The sequence below is a fragment of the Neovison vison genome, chromosome 3 (genome assembly GCF_020171115.1).
Source record: "Neovison vison isolate M4711 chromosome 3, ASM_NN_V1, whole genome shotgun sequence".
Classification (NCBI taxonomy): domain Eukaryota; kingdom Metazoa; phylum Chordata; class Mammalia; order Carnivora; family Mustelidae; genus Neogale; species Neogale vison.
The window spans coordinates 31848528-31855325 of NC_058093.1; the positions used below are offsets into that span (position 1 = coordinate 31848528).

At 35.1% G+C, this 6798-nt stretch overlaps 1 pseudogene; it reads right to left on the bottom strand.

Moving 5' to 3' along the window:
- Positions 1 to 3363: 3363 nt before the first annotated feature.
- On the bottom strand, positions 3364 to 3994 carry LOC122901750 (annotated as a pseudogene).
- Positions 3995 to 6798: the final 2804 nt, after the last annotated feature.

A 6798-nucleotide genomic window follows, 5' to 3' on the forward strand; every position in this document is an offset into this window, starting at 1 on the left:
GAAGGCATTTATAGCCACAAATTTCTCTCTGAGTTCTGATATATTTTGGTATACTTTATTTTTGTCTTCATTCATCTCAAAGTGTTTTCTAATTTCTCTTGTGATTTTATTCTTTAACCCATCGCTTGTTTAAGAGTGTGTTATTTGATTTCCAGATTATGGGTTTTCCAAAGTTCCTTCTGCTATTAATTTCTAATTTCACTCCATTATGGTTAGAGAAGATACTTCATATGATTTAAGTCTTTTAAAATTTATTCATAATTATTTTGTGACCTAAGATATGGTCTATCCTGGAGAACATCCCATGTACAATCAAAAAGAATATGTATTCTGCTATTATCAGGTAGAGTGTTTTCTATATATCTTGTTAGTACTAGTGAGTTTGTTTTTCTTCTATTTCCTTCTTCATCTCCTGTCTAGCTATACAGTCAGTTATTGAAAGTGGAGTGTTGAAGTCACCAACTATTATTATTGAAGTACTTTGCCCTTGAACTCTGTCAGTTTGTACTTCAAAAAGTTGGAAACTCTGCTATTAGGTGCATATATACTTATAGTTAGTATATCTTCTAATGTATTGACACTTTTTTGTTGTTCTTGTAACAATCTGTGTTTTAAGTTCTATTTTACCTGATAGTCTCACCAGCTCTCTTCTGATTACCATTCACATGAAATTAACTATTTTCATCCTTTTGCTTTCTATTTGTGTTTTTGATTCCAAAGTGGTTCTTTTGCAGTCAACATATAGTTGGATCCATTTTCTTTAATCCATCTGCCATCTCCACCTTTTCATTAAAGAGTTTAATCTATTTACATATGATAAAATCACTGATAAAAAAGGACTTCTGCCATTTTGCTATGTTTTCTATATGTCTTACATCTTTTATTTCCCCAATTCATCCATTACTGCCTAGTTTTGTGTTAGACAATAATTTTTAGTAGACTCTTTTGATTTCTTTCTCATTTCTTTTACCATATATGTTTTTAGTTAGTTTCTTGATTGTTGCTTTAGGGATTGCAATTAACATCTTCCTTCAAACTATCTAGTTTGAATTAATACCAAATTAGTTCCAATAATATATAATACATTTGCTCCTACATATCTCCACCAACCACCTTTTATGTTATTATTGTTACAAATTACATCTTTGTACCTGTGTTTGTAGCAACATAGATTTATAATTATTGTTTTATGTAGTAGCTTTTAAAAAATAATATAGGAAAAATGTATAAGTTACTAACCAGAAACACATTAATACTGACTTTTATATATTTTTATTGTTGTTCTTTATTTCTTCAAGAGATTTGAATTACTCTCTAGTGCCCTATCATTGCAACCTGAAGAACTTCCTTTAGCATTTATTGCAGAGCAGGTCTGCTGGAAACAAATTCTTTTTATTATTCAAGGAATGTCTTAATTTCTCCTTCATTTTTGATGGATAGTTTTGGCAGATATAGAATTTTTGCTTAACCATCCTTTTTTGTTTGTTTTCTTTTAACACTTTGAATGTGTCAGCTGATTGCCTCTGGCTTTCATGATTTCTGATGAGAAATCGATTATTAATCTGATTAGGGATGACTTGCACATAGGAAGTCACTTCTCTCTTACTGTTTTCAACATTCTCTCTCTCTGTCTTTGGCACCAAGCAGTTTGATTACCATATGTTTTCATGTAGATCTCTTTTGAGTTTTTCTTATTTGGAGTTCATTCCATTTCTTGGATGTGTAGATTTTAGTCTTTCATTAAAATTTGGAAGTTTTCACTTATCATTTCTTCAAATATTATTTCTAACCCTTTCTCTTCTATAGGAGTGACATTATGCCTATGTTAGTATGATTGATAGTGTCCCACTGGTATCTTGGGTTTTTTTCATTTTCTTCATTCTTTTTACTTTCTTCTCCTCATACTGACTAACCTCAATTGATCTATGTTCAAGTTTGCAGACTCTTTCTTCTGCCTTGCTCAAATCCATTATTAATCCCTCTAATGAGTTTTTTTTATTTCAGTTATTGTAATTTTCAACTCCAGAACTTTTACCAAGTTACTTTTTATAACTTCTTTTTACTGATATTCTTTATTTAGTGAGACATCATGTTTACCTCTCTCTTATTTCTTCATGCATGGTTTTCTTTAGCATTTGAGCAAATTTAAAGTAGCTGATATAAAGTCTTTATCTACTAAGTACAATGTCTAGGCTTCCTCAGAGACAGTTTGAATGCACTTTTATTTTTCCAATGTATAGACCATACATTCTTATTTCTTTAAATACCTTATAATTTTTTTGGAAAGCTGGACATTTTGAGTATTATAATGTGGCAATCTTTTTTTTGAAAAGTCCATTCATAAAACTTTTATTCCACTTATATGAACTTAATACATGTGTTCTTAAAAATTATGTTTGGATTGTTCATGAAAATTTCATAAAACATTAAACAAAGTTAGGCATCATCTCAAGTTACTTCTCTGTTAACTATTTTTACAGCACATGCATATTAGACAAGTATAAAAAACAAACAAACACCCAAACCAAAACACACACACACACACACACAAACCACAAAACCCTTTAAAAAAAAGTTAAATTCATGGAATTTTTATTTTGCTGCTGTGCTTGATATACATAAAGTACTGGATATCAAGCAATTCATTTTTACTTCATCTTCACTTGTACTTTTGTTCTTAGGTTGCCGAAAACATTTAAATACAAATAAAAGGAGTGTAACAAAAATAATGAAAGTAAACAGCAGGTAATGTTACAAAAAATGGAATGTGAACCATTTCTACCCTTCTCCAGAGTAAATTGGGTGACAACTAAAGGAACACTTCTGCAACTGTTATCAAAAAGGTGTGCACATTAAGAGCGAGTATTCCACAGATACTCATGGTTCAATATGTAGTATTTACAGAATACCTATTTCTACTACAGCCTCATAAGTGCTTCAAACCTTAAAGTACCCACAAAAACTACACCTGTATCTGGAACAAATTATCCCTTTTATTCCCCACCAAGACAAACCAATAAGTAGGCAGTTTTCTTTGCTTAGATAGGGAAGCTGTTTTTACACTGGCAGTTGTAAAAACACAATGTACCAATAGTACTATGCCAAACATTTTTAACTACTACAAAAATTCCACATCCTTATATTGACCACCTCAAGATGAAAACAGAAAACTCGCTAAATGTTAACTTGCTTTACTCCCCTAATATTTAACATAAAAACCACAATGGAAATATAGAAATACAAAAAAAAGTAACATTAACCTGTCATAAATCGTAAACAGAAAACTATTTGTGGGACAGCATGTATGACAAATGGTCTACTGTGTAAATTTTAGAATGAGGCAGACAAAAGTTAGAAGACTGGTTAATTTTCTCCTCCTTCTTCTGTTTCAGCTTTGTCTTCTTGGGTATGCAATGTCTACAGTGTCAAGTTGTCTCTCAGTAATTGCATTATTAGCGTGCTGTCTTTGCAAGAAAGCGACCTTCTCCAGGGAGGTCAGAATTTCATCATAGAACACAGAGAAGTTAAGGGCCAGACCCAATCTGATAGGATGTGTTGGTTGCATTTCCTTTTGGCTAATTTCAAAAGCTTCTTGGTATGCTTGTTGTGAGTGATCTACAGTACCTTTCTTGTCATCACCAGCAGCAACCTTGGCCAGGTAACTGTAGTAGTCTCCTTTCATTTTCAAATAGAAGACTTTGCTCTCTGCTTGTGAAGCATTGGGGATCAAAAACTTTTCCAAAAAAGACAGTACATCATTGCAGTCATCTCTTGGCTCGGTCTCAATTTTCTCACCGTATTCTCAAGCCATCTGCTGTTTTTTCTCAGCACCTTCCGTCTTTTGCTCAATACTTGAGACGACCCTCCAAGATGACCTATGGGCTCCTACAGTATTTTTATAAGCAACTGTGAGAAGATTCCTCTACTCATCAGATAATTCAGCTCCTTGCTCAGTTACAGACTCCACGCACGCTGCCATGTCTTCATATCGCTCAGCCTGCTTGGCCAGTTTGGCCCTCTGCACCAGCTCATTTTCATCTATGATTGGATGTTCTGTGTCCAGAGTGGGTGGCGGAGGAGGGCCGGGGGCTCAGCAGTCTCTGGGCAGCAACAGCAAGGCTGAGGCTTGAAACCAAATTCTCCCCCTTTCTTAGGGTTTGTTATTGCTATTTATGGTGGCTGCATTTGTTTGTTTGAACTAATTTTGTAAAATCTGTATTTTTTTTTTGTCATATGTAGACACCCATGTCTCATTAGGTTACTTTAGTGGTCAACTAGTGATTTGACAGAGATTTCCTTAAACCTCTAGGAATCTCTTCCCGAACTACCCCCCCACCACCAACAACAAAAAACTCCCAGTTTTTGCAAATAAACTTTGCAGAGTAAAAACTCAGCTGGGCAATTTACAACTCTGATCTAACTTTCACTTTCTGCTTGTACAGAGTCAAAAGCTCAGTGAAGGTGAGAGGTTAGTGCTTTCTGGAATATTTCTGAGTATGCATCCTACCCCATGTGCATCTAGCCTTGTAAGTAAGTTTTCAATGTGTCTATTATTTCCTCCAACTATTATCCCTTGCTCCAAATGGCAGCCACTAATAAATTTGCCTTTAAAGTTTTGTGACAAATGTCTCCATGTAGTCATCTCTCCACCACATGTCTCTCATGTGGAGAACTCTGAGTTAGGTGGGATAAATGCAAGTCCTTTGAGTTAGTCCTTCAGGAAAGCACCACATTAGCCAAAACTCACAATCATAATTCTTTAAGAATAGACCTGCTCTGGAAACCCATACCAGGAGTTCAGGCTGCCTTCTTCAAGATCATTCTTGAGCTGGGGAGCGAGGTTGGGGCCAAGGGAAGCTAAAACACCATGAAGCTCTTGTACTGAGTTTCAGCCACCTTCTGCTTGATCAAATGTTTTTCTGGTTGCTGTAAACCTTTGGTTACTTTCCAGAGTTCTGATAAGGTTGATTCTGAGAGCATTTTGTCAGTTTATTTACTGTTTTTGTGGAAGAAGAGGGCCTTAGAGTTGCCTTTCTTCTGTATTTACTGATGTTACCTAGAATATCCTCTTTTGTATCACAAAAACAGCTGTGGTAGAGAAGAGAATTTACCAAGAAACTATTTTATTAAACATTGTAGCTCATAAAATAGTGAGTGACATCTAATTTTGGTATTTTGTCATATTGCTTATAGCTGACGTTTTACATGGCTGTACATCATTTGGAAGGTAGTAAAGTTTGCAGGTGTTATAGAGGCTGTACTGCGGGAGAAAGCACACCCAAGTGTATCAACTGATTTGCCCCCAGGTTGGAATTTTCTAGTCCCGTGGACTCCATATTTATTGTTTAAATTCCTGAATTTTAAAAATAGGGCAAGAAACTATGGTTCAATTTAGTACATATAATCTATTTCCACTTTATATCCATGCATGTTTGTTGTATTTTGTTTTGCTTGTTTTTAACCGAATGCTCCAGTGGCACACCTCTCAAATGGAGTTATAAACATGGGGGATAATTTTTTTTTCAAGATAAAGAAAGAAAAGAAAAGGAAGACATAAGATGAAAAATATTACATGAAGTTATTTATCAAGTTGGAGGTGATAAGATTTAGATATTTAAGAACAATCCAATTCTGCTTAGTGATACCTATCTCACCCATTTATCCCTCATTTGCCTCACCATGTGTCTACAACCAAATATTCGACAATACATATTTGTCAGATTAATATTGTAGCTGTAAATGATGGGAATGCCAACTTCATAGTCTATAAGGTACTCTATTCCCCCTCTGGGTGTGGACAGATAAACAATATCAAGATTATCTTCTTTGTGTCCTAGAATAGTAAAACAAACTCTGCAAATTAAAGACAATAACAGCTCCTTAAATTTCTAAACCAATGACGAGTTTCTCTCATTTAAGCGCTTCTGTTTTCTTTTTGAAGTGGAAAGTATCATTTGTGGACCTGGAGTAGAGGTGATGGGTTTGAAGTCCATGCCAGATACTGCTCTCTGCACAAGAAATCTCATGATCACAACAGATCCTGAGGCAATTTCTTTTAGATTCCCATGATACAGATAAGGAAATGTAGTCATAGAAAAAATAATGTTTAATAATTTGCCCGAGGTCTCACATCCAGTAAGCAGTGAACTGGAATGTGCTTCTAGCCAGTCTGATCATAGAGGTCACATCCTTAACCATTGTACTACCCTCTTGAGTTCAGTTTATGACTATGAACTTATGAACACAGGCCTTTGTGGCTGTATGGATTTTCTCTCCCAACTGCTCCTCCATCCAGGTATGGGCATTTAAATATGGAATTCCAGATCTGGATGTTTAACAGGCAGATGTATTAGGGAAAAAAAAAAAAAGAGTAAGAGGATGAGATGAATGATAAGAGAAGGATTACAGTGTTAAAGACTCAATAGCAAGTAGGGAAGAAGGGACAGGCAGGAAGTAGTTGGTAGCTGTGAAGAAGGACATGGGATTTTGGAAGTCTCAATGAGATCTGAAAGCAGGGGCTGTGGAAACACGTAAGAGAGAGTTTTTAGGATGAAAGATGATGGTCAGAGAGTAGGTCTTTTTGTGTAAGGTCACAAACACAAACATTGTGTGATGTTTCACATGTGAAACAATTTGGAGAGATAATAAGATGCACATTTTGGTCCTATGTGTGGAAGTCTGAAGATTACTGGACATTATGGTCAAATGGAAATAACTCCAGAACTTGAGAGTTCAGATTGTTAAACTGGATGTTCACCTGGATGTTAAAGAAATGTAAAACATGGTGGATTCCAGGGA